This window comes from Pelobates fuscus, chromosome 10 (genome assembly GCF_036172605.1).
Source record: "Pelobates fuscus isolate aPelFus1 chromosome 10, aPelFus1.pri, whole genome shotgun sequence".
In the NCBI taxonomy this organism is placed as follows: domain Eukaryota; kingdom Metazoa; phylum Chordata; class Amphibia; order Anura; family Pelobatidae; genus Pelobates; species Pelobates fuscus.
In genome coordinates, this window is record NC_086326.1 from 77,370,779 (window position 1) to 77,389,864 (window position 19,086).

At 44.8% G+C, this 19,086-nt stretch overlaps 1 protein-coding gene across 5 annotated transcripts in view; it reads right to left on the reverse strand.

The window, feature by feature from the left end:
- Positions 1-19,086, reverse strand: part of USP54 (ubiquitin specific peptidase 54) — a 205,615-nt gene that overhangs the window by 111,507 nt on the left and 75,022 nt on the right. For 3 of the 5 annotated variants that reach the window (XM_063435304.1, XM_063435303.1, XM_063435301.1), the window contains exon 1: positions 18,547-18,776. The exons of 1 other annotated variant lie outside the window; for it this stretch is intronic. The gene's annotated coding sequence lies outside the window, so the exon portion shown is untranslated. Of the gene's footprint in view, positions 1-18,546; positions 18,784-19,086 lie in introns of those variants that run through there. One more of the 5 variants, XM_063435305.1, reaches the window with a different exon arrangement.

Here is a 19,086-nt window from a genome sequence, read left to right on the forward strand (position 1 = left end):
TATTTAGGGTGAGCCAAGAGGGGCCAGATGGTGTTTAAACAATATAGGAATACATGTTTGTGATTCCTACCCTATAGTGTTCTTTTAACCATAATACAACTCATATCTCTCCTAAATAATCCCTACCCTTAGCTAGGTGAAAATGTGCACATGTAAATAATAGAGGATATAGTGAGGGTAAAAAAAGCAGTATGAAAATGCTGGTAGTTAAAAGCCAAAATTTCTATAAAACAAACATCAATCATCACCCAGTTCACCTAGTTCACCTAGAAAGTTCACCTAGTTTTAAAAGTGAATTCTGAAACGAAAGTTGGCTTCAATATAGAACTATACACAACACCAAGCATTTGTCGCGAACACAAGGCAATTCTAGGAAAAGGCCACTTTTTAATAAGACCATTTATTAGAAAAAGTATATTTTATGTAAAAGGTGAAAACTTTTATTTAATATACACACAATGCCGATTAAAACACGACTGCTCATCTTTTCTGCAATGGGAAAAAAAGCAAATAAAAAACAGTTTTGTTTTACATCAGTGAATCAATAATACATTTGTGACTGCAGTCACTGATATAGATTGGGTAATTCCCTTTAACCCCTTAAGGACCAAACTTCTGGAATAAAAGGGAATCATGACATGTCACACATGTCATGTGTCCTTAAGGGGTTAAGGCATAAAATCTAGACAGTAAATTGAGACATTTAATGTTGGTTTCTAGGAGTATTTTAGAGGTGAAGAATAACAAAATCAGACTTTAAGGTTATTCACTAAAGTGTAAGCTACTGATAATTCAAAGCAAATTTTAAAACGTAGGCCAACATTGACTCATTTTTCCAACATCGCTATTATGGCGTGACGTGAAGTCTACTTTGAATTTTCGACAATTCTAACTTTTGAAAATGGTAGTGGCTTTTCTCTTAAGAGTATATACATTCACATTCAAAATGGTCATTTGAATATTTGTGGTCTTAAAGGGACACTATAGTCACCAAAACAACTTTAGCTTAAAGGATTACTATAGGGTCAGGAACCCAAATGTTTATTCCTCACCCCATAGTTTTAAACTAACTATTTAGTTAACTCACCAATAGGAATGCCTTGGATTGGCTGAGATCATCAATTCTGATGATCTCAGCCGAGAAGGATGGCTCTCCATAGAGCTCAGCATCTCTATGTAGAGCGTGCAGACACTGAACCCAGGCGGCACTTCCAGTTTTTCTCTGAAAAGGCAGTGCATGGACTTTTTTTGTGTTTAGATCATACCTCTGATGTCTCACTACTCAATTTGTTGCCATTTAGGAGTTAAATCACTTGTTTTACGGTTTTCATTTTCCAACCGATGTTAACTTACTTTACAAGATTTTATCTCCTCCTCTGTAAATGTAACTTTAATCACATACAGGAGGCTCCAGCAAGGTCTACAAGCTGTTAAAGGACCACTATAGTGCCAGGAAAACAAACTAGTTTTCATGGCACTATAGGGTCTCTGGGTCACCCCCGCCCTCAGGGTCCCATTCCTAGGGGGGGTTAAATTCTTACTTTTCTCCAGCGCCAGGGACTCTCCTCCCTCTTCCGACATCATTCGCCAAATGCGCATGCATGGCAAGAGCCGCACGCGCATTCAATCAGTCCATAGGAAAGCATTTCTCAATGCTTTCCTATGGACGTTGGTGTCTTCTCACTGTGAAAATAACAGTGAGAAGCACCTCTAGCGGCTGTCAATGAGACAGCCACTAGAGGCTGGATTAACCCTAATGTAACCCTATGTTTACAGCTGCAGCGTTAACACTAGATGGACCTAACACCCAGACCACTTCATTAAATGAAGTGGTCTGGGTGCCTATAGTGGTCCTTTAACTGTGCAGGAGATGAGAAATTCTAAATTAAATTAATTCGTAAAGTTATAAAATCCCACCCCAAAATAATGATAATTCTAATAATAAAAAAAGAGAAAGCTCACACAAAGTGTAAGGATAAATATTACCCTTCATTATGTTCCTAAGATACAAACTTACATATGTTACAGTGATATACATATTAAGATGATAATATGCCTTGATCAACAGCTTGACCTATTGTAATCTTAAAAATATTGGAACATGTTATTCTAATGAAATGTTATATCCTGTAATACTATCTTTTATTTAATTAAAAAAATTCAATGAAAAATAAAAATATTACCCTCCTTGTATGTTTATATTTCAATAAACAGCTTTAAGGAGCAAACAGCAAGATAAAACTTCTCAGAGTATTGTATAACTCCACCTTCATATATTCACACGTGATGGTAAACAAGAAAGATTAGCTCTATTTGATAATAGTATGTAAATTGTACAGCTCTCGCTATCAGTAAGTCTTCTGTTTTTCCCCAAACACTTCGGTTCAATCATGTAATGGGGCACAAACAGCAGGAAATTAAAAGCAAGTATTTGTAATTTACTTAAAAAAAAGGTAAAATCTTACATGTATGTTTAAAACCAGTCAGACGAGCACAATGCGTTGCAACGCAAGTCTTCTTCAAGGTGCATAAAAATAAATTTGCATAAACTGCAAGCCAGTTTTACGAATGGGGAGTCAATGAATGGCTGAAAGCAGCAGTACCGCTGCCTGATTCGGCTATCGCCTTCCGGAGAAAAAAAAGGAGGACAGAGAGGCATGGAGATTCAGTGCATAAAACACAGAATTTAGATGGGGGCGAGGCCTGACCGCAAAACTGAGATTACGTTAGCCTCAGCAGCTCCTGCTTCTTGGGGCAAAAAAAGGGGGATTTCAACCACTAGAACGGCACTGAAATGGCACACAAAGGCCACCAAGCGACAGGTGACACTGGGGAACACACAAAGACACTAGCCAAGCGACAATCTAACAAATGCGCACCCGAACCCGTGGCAAGGAGCACCAGCATTCCAAACAAGGACGCTCTCCTGATGCTACGAATAGCCGGGAATCTGACTCTGGGCCCTCGTTTCTCCCCCCCCACCACCGGACCGGTGGGGGTTATCCTGGTCCGCCCCCACACAATCCCCCTGTAAAGCTGCGGGTCCACAACATGATCAGAACGTCCTGAGGATCCTGGCGAGGTCTACAAAATGGCGGATGCCGTCTACACCGCAGCCTGGAAGGAAACAGAGCTCTGATTAGACAGCTTTCTCTCCTTCTGGGAGAAGCTAGAGGCCTGCATGCAATCTCCAAAACCGGAGACCACGCCAGAGGGTATGCTACACAGCCCGACAGGGGCGAGCACTCCCAGGGAGGCAGAAAACCTCCCAGACTCCATGCCCATTAAAGACTGGCGCCGAAGAGGGGCCACCCTGGGATCAAACTCCGGGAGCACCACCACAAACAGCAGCAGCCTGAAACAGACTATCAAGGCCACGGGGGTGCCCAAGCCAGAGAGCCCAAGATCACTTCGCCAGCAAGCGGCAACTCGATTAAGGAGACGGCGGGACGTGAAGCCCAAAATGGCGGCAGCATCAGGTCTACCCTCTCGGACCAGCAGCAGCCCACGACATGGGGCATTGCCAGCATTAAGACACATGACGGGGACTCTGCATACCCCACCGTGGGTGAATCCTGTTCCATGGCCTACCAGTGCAATCGGATGAACTGAGTGTTAAGAAAGATAAAGACTTTGCTTGCCTTACAACAGCAGTCAGTTTGTATATGGCAGGGACTCCGGTCCTCTTTTCTACTAATTCCTCACACTGTGATCCACGAGCTGCTGGTGGGGGCCCCAAATGAAAAAGGGGGGTGGGGGGAGACCTATTGTCCTCCTCCCCCGGCCCCCACGCATGGGCGGCGGCTAAATGTAATCCTACCTACCCCCCTCTTCATAAAAATAGTGAGGGGGGAACGAGAAAACTAAATCCCTGTAAAAATAACTTGCCATTTAACCCCTTAAGGACACATGACATGTGTGACATGTCATGATTCCCTTTTATTCCAGAGGTTTGGTCCTTAAGGGGGTTAAGGTCGTCTTTTCGCTAAAATATTTTTTCAGCCCATAAAACCCGTCGAACGGGGGCGGGGCCTGACCGTGGAACGGAGAAGAGGCTGATCACAACAGCTCCTGAGAACCACGGCCAAAAAAAAAAAACGATTTTGTAAGGCAAAAAGGCAATTAACCGGGCTAGAACGGCCGCCCAGAGTGCAGTGACACAGGGGAGAACGTGTGGATTCCAAACAAGCGGCATACCAAACCCCGTTCACCCGACACAAAGGTGAGGCCTACCTGGATGGCGGGCACAGGAGAGACGGGCGCTCTCCTACCGCCACAATCGATCGAGCCTCAAGCTGTGAGCCCCCCCTCTGGACCGGTGGGGGTTATCCCGGTCTACCCCCGCGAGTTACCCCTGCAAAGCGACGTGAAAATGATCTCTACACCGAGACCAACACTTACCGCCAAAAAGTCTCCTAAAATGGCAGATACAGCCCACACAGCATGTGCACAACTGGCCTGGCTGGAAACAGAGCAACGGCTCACTGCAATCTACTCCTCCTTCTGGCAGTGGTTGGAAGCTCGACTGCAGCCCCAGGCACATGTATCACTGACTGCCGATAGGCCATACACCCCACCAAGAGGCATCCAGCGGAGGGAAGCAGGAGCCCCTCGCAACTTAACTCCTGCATCAGCCAACCATCAGCAGGGGGCCACACCGAGCAACAGGGGGAATAGCCGCCGATCGGAGCCCAAGCACTGGAAAGCACCACAGAGAAAAAACCCACAACGCCCTCAGCAGCGACTTGGGCTCCGGAGGAGCAGGACCAACACGACCCGACAGGCGAAACTGAGGGGCGAGAGACCCGAGAAAGCACCTACATCCAGACGGCGCACAGGGCATTGCTCCAGCTCCAGACATGAGAAGCCAGCGCAACAGGCAGCCAGACGGGCTTTAAACCCACCGGCCACCACATCGCCGCACAACACAGGAGCCCTGAGCCCACACAAACTGAAAGGGGGCACCCAGCTAAGACGAGGCATCGGCTAAGGCAAGGCAAAGCACTCACGGACACTCGTTTTCACTGTATCTCAAGTGAATATCCGCAACCAGTTTATATTATCTGATGACTTATTTTTACTCCTTATTTTCTATTATGTTGGCTCACACAGGGGATCACAGGGGGGTCTCATGCATTGTTTTATATCCTTTGAATGCTAATATCAGACTCAGACACATTAATTAATGTAATCAGGGCCAGTGTACTAACTTTGTATTTCTGTATGGAAGCCAACTACATGGCTCTAAAGCGATATAACTAGCCCTAGCTTGGATGCTATTCTAGAGTCCAAATGCACTAGTCTGTTCACCTAACTAGCGATGTACAACCTGTCTGAGTAGTGAATACTAATTAATGCTTAGAGCAGTTATATTTCTAGCGAGGAGCTACCTATTTTGCCTGATCCTCACAAGTTTTACGTCATACAAACAACCGCTTTACAGCCACCTTGGCAGCAGAGCTTATCTAGTTTAAGCTTTATACCAGATTTGTTCTTTCTTTTATCACTTCAAGCATCTAGTCTATCTTATTAAGCATGCGTATACCTGTAAAGCCAATTATAATACAACATATACTGAAGCATATCTTTTTAACACATAAAAAAGTGCAAATGATTTCTCATGTCATGACATTGTATGGAATTGTTTATCTACGTTGAGCTTGTGGAAGCTGTCGTGGCAGAGCAAGCCTACACGTTACTATTTTTGTTGCACACCAAAATAAAGAATTAAAAAAAAAAAAAAAACCCGTTGAACTTTGAAAATAAAATAAAAAACATGAGCGCCCCCCAAAAAAATCTGGCGCTAAAAAAGTAATCCATCCAGCGACGGCACCACGCAGACTGAGCTCTGCAGTGTGGGAAAAGGCTTATAAAGCCTTCCCACACCCTGCAATTAGGCTTAGAGCACTCTGATTGGTTGATTCCAATAAGTTTTTTATTTGAGAAGTTCGACGGTTATTATGGATTTTTATTTGGCCTTTTTTGAGGCTTAGAAAAGAAGATTTTAGGAAAAAAAATGGTAAGTTATTTTTTATTTATAGGGATTTAGTTTTCTCGTTCCCCACTCACTACTTTTAGGGTGAGGGGGTGTAGGTCTTTATTAAAAAAAAAAAAAATTGGGTGGGGGGTATTTACACTTAGCCCCCACCCGTCACCCATGGGCGGGGGAGAGGACATTAGGTCCCCTTTATTTTCATTTAGGGCCCCCACCCGCCACTCATGGGTGGGGGGGGGAGGACATTAGGTCCCCCCTCCATTTTCATTTAGGGCCCCCACCCGCAGCTCATAGGTGGGTGCCGGGGGGGGGGGGGGGGAAGAGGACAACAGGGTCCACCCCTTATTGTAATTTTGGCCCCCCACACGCCACTCAGGGGTGGGGGCCGGGGATGGGGGGGGAGGACAATAGGTCCCTCCTCCCAATTTCATCTACCCGCCGCTCATGGGTGGGGGCAATAGGTCTCCCCCCATTTTCATTTTGGGGCCCACACCCGATACTCATGGGTGGGGGCCAAGGACGACCCTATCTTTCCCGTTTATTTGCATAGCCCACACTCGCGGGGCTCGGGGGGACACTATGGCTAGTTAAGAGTTAAGGGATGCCCTTTATTGGGGGGGGGGGGAAGAGAGTTATTTAAAAAAAAAATTTGCAACAGTGAGCTCATAGGTTGCTCACTGTTTACTAGACATGCCCCTACTCGTGAATAAGGGTAGATTCATTACTAACACCTAGTAATTTTTACTTGGTATTAGTAAAGTTGGCTGAAAGACCAATCTTGGTCTTTCAGCCTTTTGGCAGATAGCTACTGGTACCGTGGAAATTAGGGAACTATCTACTAAGCGGCTGCAAGAATTTCATTAGAATAAAATTTCGAATCAAACCAAAAGTACCAAATGGCATCTTAACATAAATGAACAAACTGTTCTCATTCTGTTAGGATGAAATTCTGTAGTTTCGCCGGAAGGAGGTTCGGAAAAGGTAAAAGGAGGCAAGGCGAGAACACGGAGGAAAGGTGAGAATTGTGGGAAAATTTCTCTGACCACAGGAAACTGAGCACGCTTTGTGCTTCAGTTCTCGATGTTGGTTTTAAATTCTCTATTTTTCATAAATCTTTTTTTTTGGGGCTTTCATTTTTTTGCTGTTTTACTAGTTTTAGTATACTCTGGTTTGTGGTGATAGAAATTTAAAAAGGAAATGAGAGGAGCGAAATCCAAGTCATTGGTCTTATAGCCAAGTGTGGCTGCTATATTGTGTGGTAGGCAAATACTCACAGAGCTCTGCACTAAAGCAAATTTCAAATTTAAGGTGAAATTAGCAAAGTGAGCTATGCTTTTGGTTTGGCTCCTTTCATTTTAAATTCTCTCTTGAATTCTCATTTTTGTCAATAATCCCAAAGAAATATATACATGTTTGTGACACATGCATCATATTGTGCATTTGTGTTATTTTCCTGTGTCAGCTAATGTATTTTTTGTTCAACTCGATAAGTTTCAAAATAAAAAAAAAATAATGAAAATGTAACAAATGTGTATGGTTTTTAACTCAACTTTTTTTTTTCGTAAGACTGACAAAATCTCATAAATACTAAAATCCCTATTCAGCAAGACGCCAAGTACATCATGTTCCCACAAGTGCATACCTAAGTATTCTAACGCTTATTTCAGAGGACTTATTGATAAAAAAAGATTTTTAAAAATATAAAACTGGCACAAGTGGCTAACCACAATAAGCTGTATTAACAAGATATAACACATTACCAGCAAACTACATGCTAGAACTAAAATAAGCACAGATTAAATGGAAAGTCTAGGTTTATAAAGCTGTATTTAAATGCACTAGTTAGTACATGGTAGATAAAATGAAACATATACACTTGTTAATTTTACAAAGTTACATTCATGAGTCCTTAAATTCTACCTCTTCTAAAGGTTCTGCAGTTAAGCCGATCCACCCAGTTTTTGTCCAGCAAAATCTGCATTGTTCAATCAAATGCTTCTCGTAGAGAAGCAATGTGGACACCATTTGAATATTTGGGTTAATCGTGAATATTTGGCAACTTCTATAAATAAAATGTAATAGTCACATTGTGCTAGAATATGTCTCAAATTCTGCTTCAATAACAGTGCAGAGATGTCTTTAGGCTTGGAAGAACTAATGTTTTTTTCCTGTAAAAGTTTTAATATATTTTCTTTATTTAAAGGGTTACTCCAAACTACATGACAATTTCTGCTTTTGGAATTGGTCATGAGAAAGGAATCTATATGTGCAGCATTTCTGCTTGAAACATTGCACATAGAAAGAATCTGCACTTTTGTGTTTAGGGCTAGTTAAATCCCCTGAACAAGCAACTTAGGCTGCCAGTTACTCTGTTCCTGGGAACTCTGTCCCTAGCTGTCTAATGTTAGATCTGTGCAAAAATTAGATCAGCACACACTGCACCACTGGATTCAAGGCATATTTTTACTTTAATAGGGTTTCCATATTAAGGGGCGTGGAGTGGCAAGTGTATAAAAGGGCACTAAAAGGTTAAAAAAAAAAAAGCTTGAGTAAAAAAGTGTGGGAGTAATCCTTTAATCTCACACAGGAGTCTGATTTGCACTAGCAGAAGATTAATAACTTCTAAAGTAAACACTATGCTAAGATAGGTTCCAAAATAAATACTTATTTTCAGGTGGGAGCCCTTGTAAATCACAGCAATAGGAGTGTGGCTGGGCTGCAGAAATAAAGTTGTTTACTGAACTGAGCAGTGAGACTGAGGTATGATCTATGTACCAAAACTACTTCATTAAAGCAGCACGGTCACCCCTCACCCCTGAAATTTAAAATCAGTCAAGAGATATACAGAGACAAAGTAGGGATTACTTTGTCTCTGTATTTCTTCTCCGTCTGACTTTCTTAAACGCAAAGTGGAGTCTAAGAGTCAATCAAACAGCCGTCACCACTGACGGTAGAAGGGAATTGGCTCTGTCTGTGGAGGATCCCAATTGTTAGTTAAAGGGACACTATAGGCACCAAGACTACTTCATGTCAATATAGTGGTCTGGGTGACTGTCACTATCATTTTAAACTTGCAGTGTAATTCATTTGCGTTCTACAAGAATGGCAATGTTTACATTGCAGCGCTAACATTTCTCTAGTGGCTGTCACACTGACGGCCACCAGAGGTGCTTCCGACAAAATAGTAGCGTGAAACTCTGCTATTTTAATCAGATGGTTTGGCGTAGCACTGCCTTTTGCCAGCATGTACACTATTCGAAATTATAATCAGTTTGTAAACAATTAACTTCATGCTATATAGGGCCATCAGTATGGCACATTTTGGCTATTACGCAGGAATATGGCAATTCCGTTTTGAAGACATTGCTATTTGTTGTTTAGTCAATAAACTCCTATGTTTACTTTGTCCACATTTGTTTGCCAAGCATACAGAACACCTTAAAAAGCAAATACTGGGGCGGAGCCTGACCGCGATCGAAGATGGACGGTTAGTCCGGCGGCTCTCTCTCCCCCGTGATTGCAATCCGCCAACATCCGCTACCACGGGCACGAAATACCCGGTAAAACCAGCGATCCAGCATCCCCAGACCCGTGCACTCTCTCCCCCATGCGTGGAGGGAAGAAGAAGAAGGAGAAAACCCCTTCCATGGCGACATTATTCCGCCCGCAGAGCGCGCCAAATCCGCCATCTTGCCGCTCAGAAATGGAGGGCGCTGAAAAAGATCCTACACAACTCAGGTACCCGACCACAGCAGACTCCCTCTTAACAAAAAGGGACCTACAAAACCTATTGCAGGAAGCCACTGCAGAAATTAAGGCACACACGAAGGCAGAACTGAACCGCCAAATTCAGTCCCTTAAATCTGACCTAGAGGCCCTGTCACACCGCACAGACCATGCAGAGGCCAAAATCACTAAACTAGCAGACACCACCTCATCTCACTCCCAAGGTGTCACTTACCTACAGGGCAAACTGGCAGCACTTGAGGAGGAGATAGAAGACCTCAATAATAGATCCAGGAGAAACAATATCAGGGTGAGGGGATTACCAGAAACAGTAACCAATGATCAGCTTCAGACCACCCTCACTGACCTATTCAAAACACTGCTACTAGAGGCCACACTGCAGGACCTCGCAATGGACAGGGCACACAGGGCGCTTAGGCCTCTGGCGCTGAACCCAGACACCCCTAGGGACGTAATAGTGCGGATGCACCGTTTCCCTATTAAGGAGCAACTGGTACAACAAGCACGGCAAAACTCCCCAACTTTCCATCAGCGGCCCATAGCCCTCTATCAAAATCTGGCACCTTCTACGCTTAAGAAAAGGAGAGACCTGCGGCAACTGACAAACACCCTCAACCATCACGGCATAAGGTACATGTGGGGGCACCCCTTTAAGTTGCTGGTCCGCAGAGAAAACCAGACACACATACTATCAAACGCAGCAGAAATGATCCCCTTCACTGAGTCCCTAGGCCTCACACTTCTACCTCCACAACCAAATCGACCACCTGGCCCCAGGGGGAGCTCCCGAAGACGTCAGGAATCCACCAGCCACTCGCCTAGGCGTACACCAAGAAAAAGAGCGCATCCAAGACCACAAGACGGCAGCCCGCAGCAGCCCTAAGACCCCACCAAGAAGTGCGCAGAGACTCTCACTCCCAGGACATTTTTACCGCCATTACGTTATATGGCCCATGCTAAGAACCTTAATATCCTTTTTACCTAGTATTGCATACTTCTATTACGCTTTATACTGTTTTCTTATGCTGATATTTTGAACCCCTTGTCATATACTGTCTGAATGTTTATAAGACCTGAGACATGGGTAGCAATGGAGCGGAGGGGGAAATCAGGAAAGGGACATGGAAGGTTCCCCTAGGCCCCCTCAGGCTTGAACTGAAGCACCTGAATCTCCCTGATAGACAGCACAAACACGGGGGAAAAAAAAATACTGTTATACTGTTTTCTTATGCTGATATTTTGAACCCCTTGTCATATACTGTCTGAATGTTTATAAGACCTGAGACATGGGTAGCTATGGAGCGGAGGGGGGAAATCAGGAAAGGGACGTGGAAGGTTCCCCTAGGCCCCCTCAGGCTTGAACTGAAGCACCTGAATCTCCCTGATAGACTGCACACACACGGGAAAAAAAAAAAATTTAAAAATAATATATAAATATATATTCTGAGGAGGCACGGTTGCCTTTCAGCGACAAGAGAGGGACAAAGGGGTCTGAGGGAAGGAGGGAGGGAGAGGAAGGACGGGGACAGGCCAGGACCCCAGCAACCACCCTGGGTGGGGCAGGGAGCCACCTAGCGACAGGGTCACCAACGGGCCCTATAGAGAACCAAAAGACAAGGCCCCCCAGGACCTGGAATGAGAGACACTGCTCCCCCCAGGGACCCCCCACCCCGATAACAAAACTGAGAGCGACAGGCCCCACCTCGAGCCACGAAAGATGCCCGATCACCCCCTCCCGCACAGACAAAATGAAAGACGGAGGACCACTAACCGACACCTGGGGAGACAGGGGAATACATCCCCCTTCTAGAGAGACACTCTGCACTTCACTACAGTTTGTTTATAATTGCGGGGTATTAAATCTTCTCCTTTTTTCTGTTTGTATATAGTTAATGGCATGCCTGGACGGACACTCCATAAGCCCTCGACAGAGAACCAAGGTACACCGGACAAAACTCCAGGTACACAAGGTAACACATCACGGGAGGGGAGAGAAGTGGACGTGACCATCCCTCCTCTTCTCACCCCTCACTCACACCACACGAGACTCACCCCCACAAGGGTGAACCGAACCACACCCTCAACCCCTACATCGCCCCCCCACGCCCACCAGGCTTGGCACACATATCGTAAGACCAAGCCCTATCAGTAAAACCCCCGCGACCCGTCCCCCTCACACACCCTCCCTGACCCCCCCCCCCCCCACACCCCGCACGCCGAGAGCAAAATGCTTCAGGGATTCAATGCCAACGGCCACACTAACTTGTGTCTCGATAAATTGCAAGGGTCTGAACAGCCCGAACAAAAGGCACAGTCCTCCGATGGGCCAACAGAACCAAGGCAGACGTCCTCCTCTTGCAGGAGACGCACTTTGAGCAGAGTAGGCCCTTCCCATTACGTAACAGATATTACACGGAAAGCCACCAGGCAAACTCACCCCAAGGAAAACACAACGGGGTAGCCATTCTCATCCGCAAAACCTGCCCCATACAATTCACCAACGCAGCCTCAGACCCCCAAGGGAGGTTCCTCACAGTAACGGGTCATCTAGGCCCAAGTAAGTATGCAATCACATCGGTATATGCCCCAACGGTACCCAACACACACTTCTGGACGGCTCTACAGGCCCACCTGGCTCTATTCCCCGCCCATCACAAGGTAGTGGGAGGGGACTTTAACGCGGTGCCATCCCCATCCAATGACAGACGTAGAACACGCAGCAGGAGATTGTTGCCCCCACCCGAAGCAAAATCTGACAAACTACTCCACACCTTTTTAGCAAACACTAATCTAGTAGACATGTGGAGAATACAACATCCACAGACAACGGACTACATGTTCTTTTCCCACCCACACGAATAGATATGTTCTTCACCTCCCCATCCCTAATGCACCACACAGACAGGGCGGAGACCACGCCGATATCACTATAACTATACAGCTCCCGAACACGACCAGACAATGGGCTTGGCGTCTTAACCCAGCACTACTCCACATCCCACACATCAAAAACGCAATCAACGAAGCCATAAAAGACTTCTTCACAAATAATAAAGGCTCGTTAACCTCAGCAAGCACACTATGGGCTGCACACAAAGCGGTCATTATTAGAGGCAGCCTCATTTCGGCGGCCTCGGCCCACAAAAAAGAAAAGTTATCTCAACTACACCACCACCTTACCGAACTCCGCAAGGCGGAGCATGAGCACAAACTAGACCCCACCCCTGATTTACTACATCAGATACAGGAGCACAAACAAGCGATCCACGAATTCATGGCCCAGGATTCGAAAAAAGGCACTGCTGTGGACGCGGCAGATGTTTTACGAGAAATCTAATAAGGCAGACTCCCTCCAAGCCAATAGACTTAAGAAGAAGAGGCAACATAACCGACTAACCTCAATTAACATCCCAGACGGCCAAACACAAACTCTCCCTGAACAAATAGCAGAAACATTTACCCAATTTTACGCCTCCCTCTACGACCACAACCCCCGCTCTCGACACAACACAAAAGACACAGAGGAAGCCATAACACGCTATCTGCAAAACATACCCCTACCGCAACTCTCGGATGAAGCACGAGGGTCACTAGCAGCAGAAGTTACACTAGAGGAGGTAGCAGAGACAATCAAGGCCCTACAATCCAACAAATGCCCGGGCCCCGACGGCTACTCGGGGCTGTACTACAAAACATATTCCGCAACCCTACTCCCACACCTTAGTGAGCTATTTACATCGATCCTCCAAGGAGAACCGCTCCCAGCAGAAATGCTCCAAGCTAATATTAGCCTAATACCGAAACCGAATAAGTCCCTACAAGAACCGGGACATTACCGCCCCATCTCACTCCTAAATGTGGACGTTAAAATATTTACCAAACTCATTGCGAACAGACTCAAACGATTCCTCCCGAAACTGATCCACCCAGACCAAGTGGGTTTCATACCCAATAGACAAGCCTATGATAACACGAGACGCACCTATGACCTAATCTGGACTGCCACCCACAGACGGATCCCGACACTACTGCTATCCCTAGACGCCGAAAAGGCATTCGACCGGATCCTCTGGCCATATTTGTTCGCGGTCCTGACGAGGTTCGGCTTCCCCAGGGCCCTCCTACAAGCAATCCACACCCTCTACACCAACCCGACAGCACGACTACTTATACCAAATGCACGCCAAACCCCGTTCCAAATACAAAACGGCACCCGACAGGGGTGCCCCCTGTCCCCCCTCCTCTTTGCCCTCTCCCTTGAACCCCTCCTACAACAGATCCGCAATACACCGGCCATCCAGGGCATAAAAATAAGAAGAGAGGAGTACAAAGTGGCGGCATACGCGGACAACTTGCTTCTAATCCTGACCGACCCAGTGTCGTCCCTACCCCCACTATTAGACCTACTAGACGCATACGCAAAGATCTCAGGATACAAACTTAATATAGAGAAAACTGAAGCCCTGACAATCCAAACCCCACCCCACAGGCTAACACTACTGCAACAAAACTACCCATTCCGCTTCCAGACGCAAAGTATCCATTATCTGGGAGTAAATATACCGGCAGACCTACACCAAACATACAAATTAAACTACCCCCCGTTAATAGATCAGGCCTTGAGAGACCTACAAACCTGGCAAAAACTATCCATCTCATGGCTCGGAAGGCTGGCAGCGATTAAAATGAACCTACTGCCGCGCTTCCTCTATCTCTTCCAGACCCTTCCTATCCCACTCTCCCGACCAGACTTCAAAAATCTGCAAATGCACATAGATACATTTATTTGGGCGGGGAAGAGAGCCAGGATAAAACACATTACCCTGTATATCCCACACAAAAAAGGGGGACTAGGCTTACCAAATTTCTGGGACTACCACCAGGCGTCCCAACTTGCACAATTCCAGACCATGCATGCCCCCCCCTGGGGTCAAGCGCTGGGTAGACTTGGAACACGACCTATTCGGAAGGGATCTACCAACACTCTACCTATGGATACCGAAAACGCACAGACCACAACAACCATACACGAAGAAGTCTCCAGAGACTAAACGCGTTGGATTGAGTATCAATATTATTTTATTGTATTTGTTTTTATTCATATTTGTTCCTGTATTTACACGGTACTTCAGCTGATATACCATCTGCATACTTATCCATTTACCATCCTGGTCCACTTGTTAGTGGAGATAAGCTCGCTGATTGTAACCTTGATGTAAGTACAATCAGTGAAATAAACTTTTGATAATTTTATACAGTACTACTCTATGTATATTCCTTTTCTATCCATTTTGAGGATCTAATATCTGGAGGAGATTTACCGTGTAAGCCAGACATTGAATCGCTACAGATACCCTTTAAGGGAGACAAGCGTAGAACGGCTATACCTTTTGTAAGTTCTCTACCTCCTGGATACCTATTTTCTTGCCCATTCATACTTCACCATATTATCTCATTTTGTTTTAGATCTGTTGCAAGATCCCGCCCTATCTTAAGGTTGTATCTTCCACTTGATGTGCTATCCCTCTTTTTAGCGTATATTGCTTGTTTAGCCATATCTGCTATTTCTGTTTTTGTATTATTGATTGAGTGAGTGAGGTACACTCTTGGTGATAGCACACTCTCTATTTCTATTTTGGATTAATGTTATAGTACACACCGTTTGCAATACACGACACCAGCCCTCACAACAGCCATTCGCATCTGGAACCGGGTGACCGATAAATACAACCTCATAAATACACCTTAACCCCTTACGCCTGTTCTAAGGAACCCCCAATTCACCCCAGGAATGACACCCCAACACTTCACTAGGTATGAGGACAACGACCTCACGAGAATATTTCATTTTTACAAGAATGTCCGCCTTATCCCCTTCCCAGAGCTGCCAAACGAAACACCATATAACACGTTCGATCACTTCCGATACCTCCAGCTCCGAAGCTTCCTGTCCACCCCTGACATAGCCGCAGCGGCGGTGCTAAAACCCACTGCATTTGAAAGAGGTTGCCTGAACAACCCAATACACAAGGGCCAAATCTCCAACCTATACAACCTCATGTCACTTAAAGCCCCATCTGACGCCTTCTCCTACATAAAGGCCTGGGAAAGGGATCTTGGTCCACCAGAGGACCCCACGGACTGGGCGGACATATGGGAAGCAACAGCGACAGTGACTATATGTGTCAACCACAAAGAGCAGGCGTACAAGACCCTGCTCCGGTGGTATCTCACTCCACTGAGGCTCAAACAAATGAAACGCACAGACTCAGACAGACGCTGGAAAGGGTGTGGCGAAAAGGGAACATAAATCCACATGTGGTGGCAATGCCAACACTTAACCCAAATATGGAAAGAGATGGCGGCTGCCACCTCGAGAGCACTACAAACCGACATCCCCCTTGATCCGTGGACCTGGCTGCTGTCCAGGCCCCTAGAAAATCTGACCCGAGCACAAAACAAACTAGTAGCGAAAGTGGCCTTAGCAACACGCAGAACTATTGCTACCCACTGGGGCAGCCCAGAAATCCCAGCGGCCTCAGAGGCCCAGAGAAAGATTAAAGAGGCTATGGAGATGGACGAACTGTCCGCACTAATACGCGAGAATACCAGATCTTTTCATAAGATCTGGGACCCCTGGTTGGCGATGTAAAAAACCTCAAGCGGGGAGGGGGGGGGCACTTCCCCTCCTCCATACCACACCCCATCCCTGCCCCACAACCTCCCGTACCACACACCAACACACCACAAACAACAGATAACAACTACATACACTGGCAAACATTACGAATACAACCAACCACCTGACCCAACTCAGGTGAATTCCACGAGCTCATGCAAACACAATAAACAGACAATAAGACACAAAGACGATCTCCAAGTTCTAAGACCCAATCCCGGAGGCACCACCTCACCCCTACGAGACAGAGATAGCGTAATGCATCGAAAGAGGTATGACAGTGACACCTCACTAAGCCCACAAAATAGACGATAGCCGGGACTAAGCCCAACAACATAACACCAAAACCGCCAGCCGACGGCCTATCACCTATACACAAGGTAAAAGGTGGTTATGTCGAACACACGGGACACCCCTACCCATCTTACCTACCCGACCCTACCAGACCCCGGGTGACGAAGGTTACAAACGAGACTACAGAAACTCAATGTAAATCGTGAACAGCCAATGACCACGAATGTACCCAAAATACATGTAACCTGTTGAACCCCTCTTTCCTTTTTGTACCCCACAACGTTACTAGACAAAAAACAAAAAAAGAGATGCAAATGTAAACTATGAACTGCTATTATCTAAAAATGTAACCAAAATGCTTGTAACAGGATGCACCCCCATTTTCCTTTCTGTACCCCACAAAGTTAAAAACTTTTTCTTTTGAAAACTCAAAAATAAAGAATTTATAAAAAAAAAAGCAAATACTTAAGAAGAAAAAAAAAGTACTTCCCTGAGAATGTGTAACAAAGCACGCAGTATCTGAGTTTTAGTTTAGTCAATAAAGAAGACATACATTTGTGATCCTTTTACAGAGGGAAAATCTTGCATTTTAACAGTCAACCTTCTTTAAAATGTGCTTATCACTGTATGGCAGCTTTGTGAACAGGGACGATACTGGTAATAAGTCATAAAATTATATTACCTGTCCCTATGTCTCATAATACATTAATAATACATGCTAGAACAGTATGGAAGCAAATGATATAAGCAAACCGAATTAAGACATTCAGGGTGATCCCCAGGCATCCCTGAAGACAGAAGCTATCATACTTTTTTTTTTCACATCCATGCCTCGAGCAAAGATACGGAGTGGACTACTTGACAGTACAGAATGCAGAACGGAAAGGGATAACCCTGACTATTATAATCATGACCCTTAATTTTCTTGCTGATGGCCTAAGAAATGTTACATACAATTAAAGAAAATTTATAGGGCAACATGACATTGTAGTAGAGAGAGTTCCTGTCACATTATGTCCATTATGCCTTACTATGTATGTGTTTTGTTTCAACAAATGCCCATTTTGCAACACCTGCAAAAAACAAAAATGCATCCAAAACAATAATTGTGCATTAAGGAATGCTTTATACCCTTCTTTAATGCAATTAAGATTACAAAACATGGCATGACAACAAATACAATAAAACAAAGATGGTGAACTGCAATCACAACAGAAGTCCTATCACACTTAGATGTTTACATTGCCCATCACTCACTGAATATTCTGTTTGTCATAAAAAAAAGCAGTGTGGCCTACAACAAAATATGTTCTAACGTAAACACTTAAACATGCAATATAAACATTCACACATCTAAGGAATTAGGTAGTCATTTGTTTACAAATCTGCTGAAGACACAACCTATTGAAGAAAAGCGCCCATAACTACAACAATTAACATGAATAATTAGATTACATGCACATCTCATGATTAACTAATCACTTGCCTGATATAAGAATTAAGCAACCAAATATATATCCCTGACTATAATGGAACCTATCAACACATTTTACAACATGCCTAGGCCCTGCTATCATAGAGATATAGGAAAATAGAAGTAAACAAGTCAGTTCTATAATACATATCAGGCCCTGGTGATACATACATGGGGTTAATCATATTTTTCCCTGTCAAGCATCATTGAGCGAATCTATCGAATTACCCCAAGCATCAGCCTCGCTGCTGTTCTTAAGTTATATAAAGAATCAATGTGTCACCTTCAAACTGCATGTATCTGCAGCAGCAGCACCACAACACAGATTGAAGCAGAAATGCAATTTGTGATACTCACACCAACTACACGCAGTCTTAACCATGTCCTGTACATCCTCCCATCTGGAATACTGCAATTAAGGAAATATCTTGTCCTGCATCCGTATGTTTTCCTTTTCCCTCCCGGGCAGGTCTCGTTAGAAAGATGACATCATCCCTTCAGACATGCACCTGATTCTCAGGATGCAGCCCCTCCTCCCACACAGGTCATTGTTTTTCTTAAAGGGATAGCCTGTGTTAAGCTAAAACCTTTTTTTTCTTCCTTTTTCTGTGTACATATCAAGAGCTGCTTCCTTTGCTGTAGATCTGCAGCTTATACAACGAGTCAGTGTGTCTAATTTGAAATGCAGGTCAATGCTGTATTTCAAATGCTGCAGGCAGTGAAGACAGCACTCATGCACACTAACGCTGGCTTTAAACATCCACATGCCTACTGCTCCAGTGAAGAGAAGGAAATGGACTCTACTGCTGGATAAACATATACTACTCTCATATACTGGCATCTTGCCGGCAGCTTAATTTGCTTGGGGGTGGGGGGGTCTGTGTATACCTGCAGGTG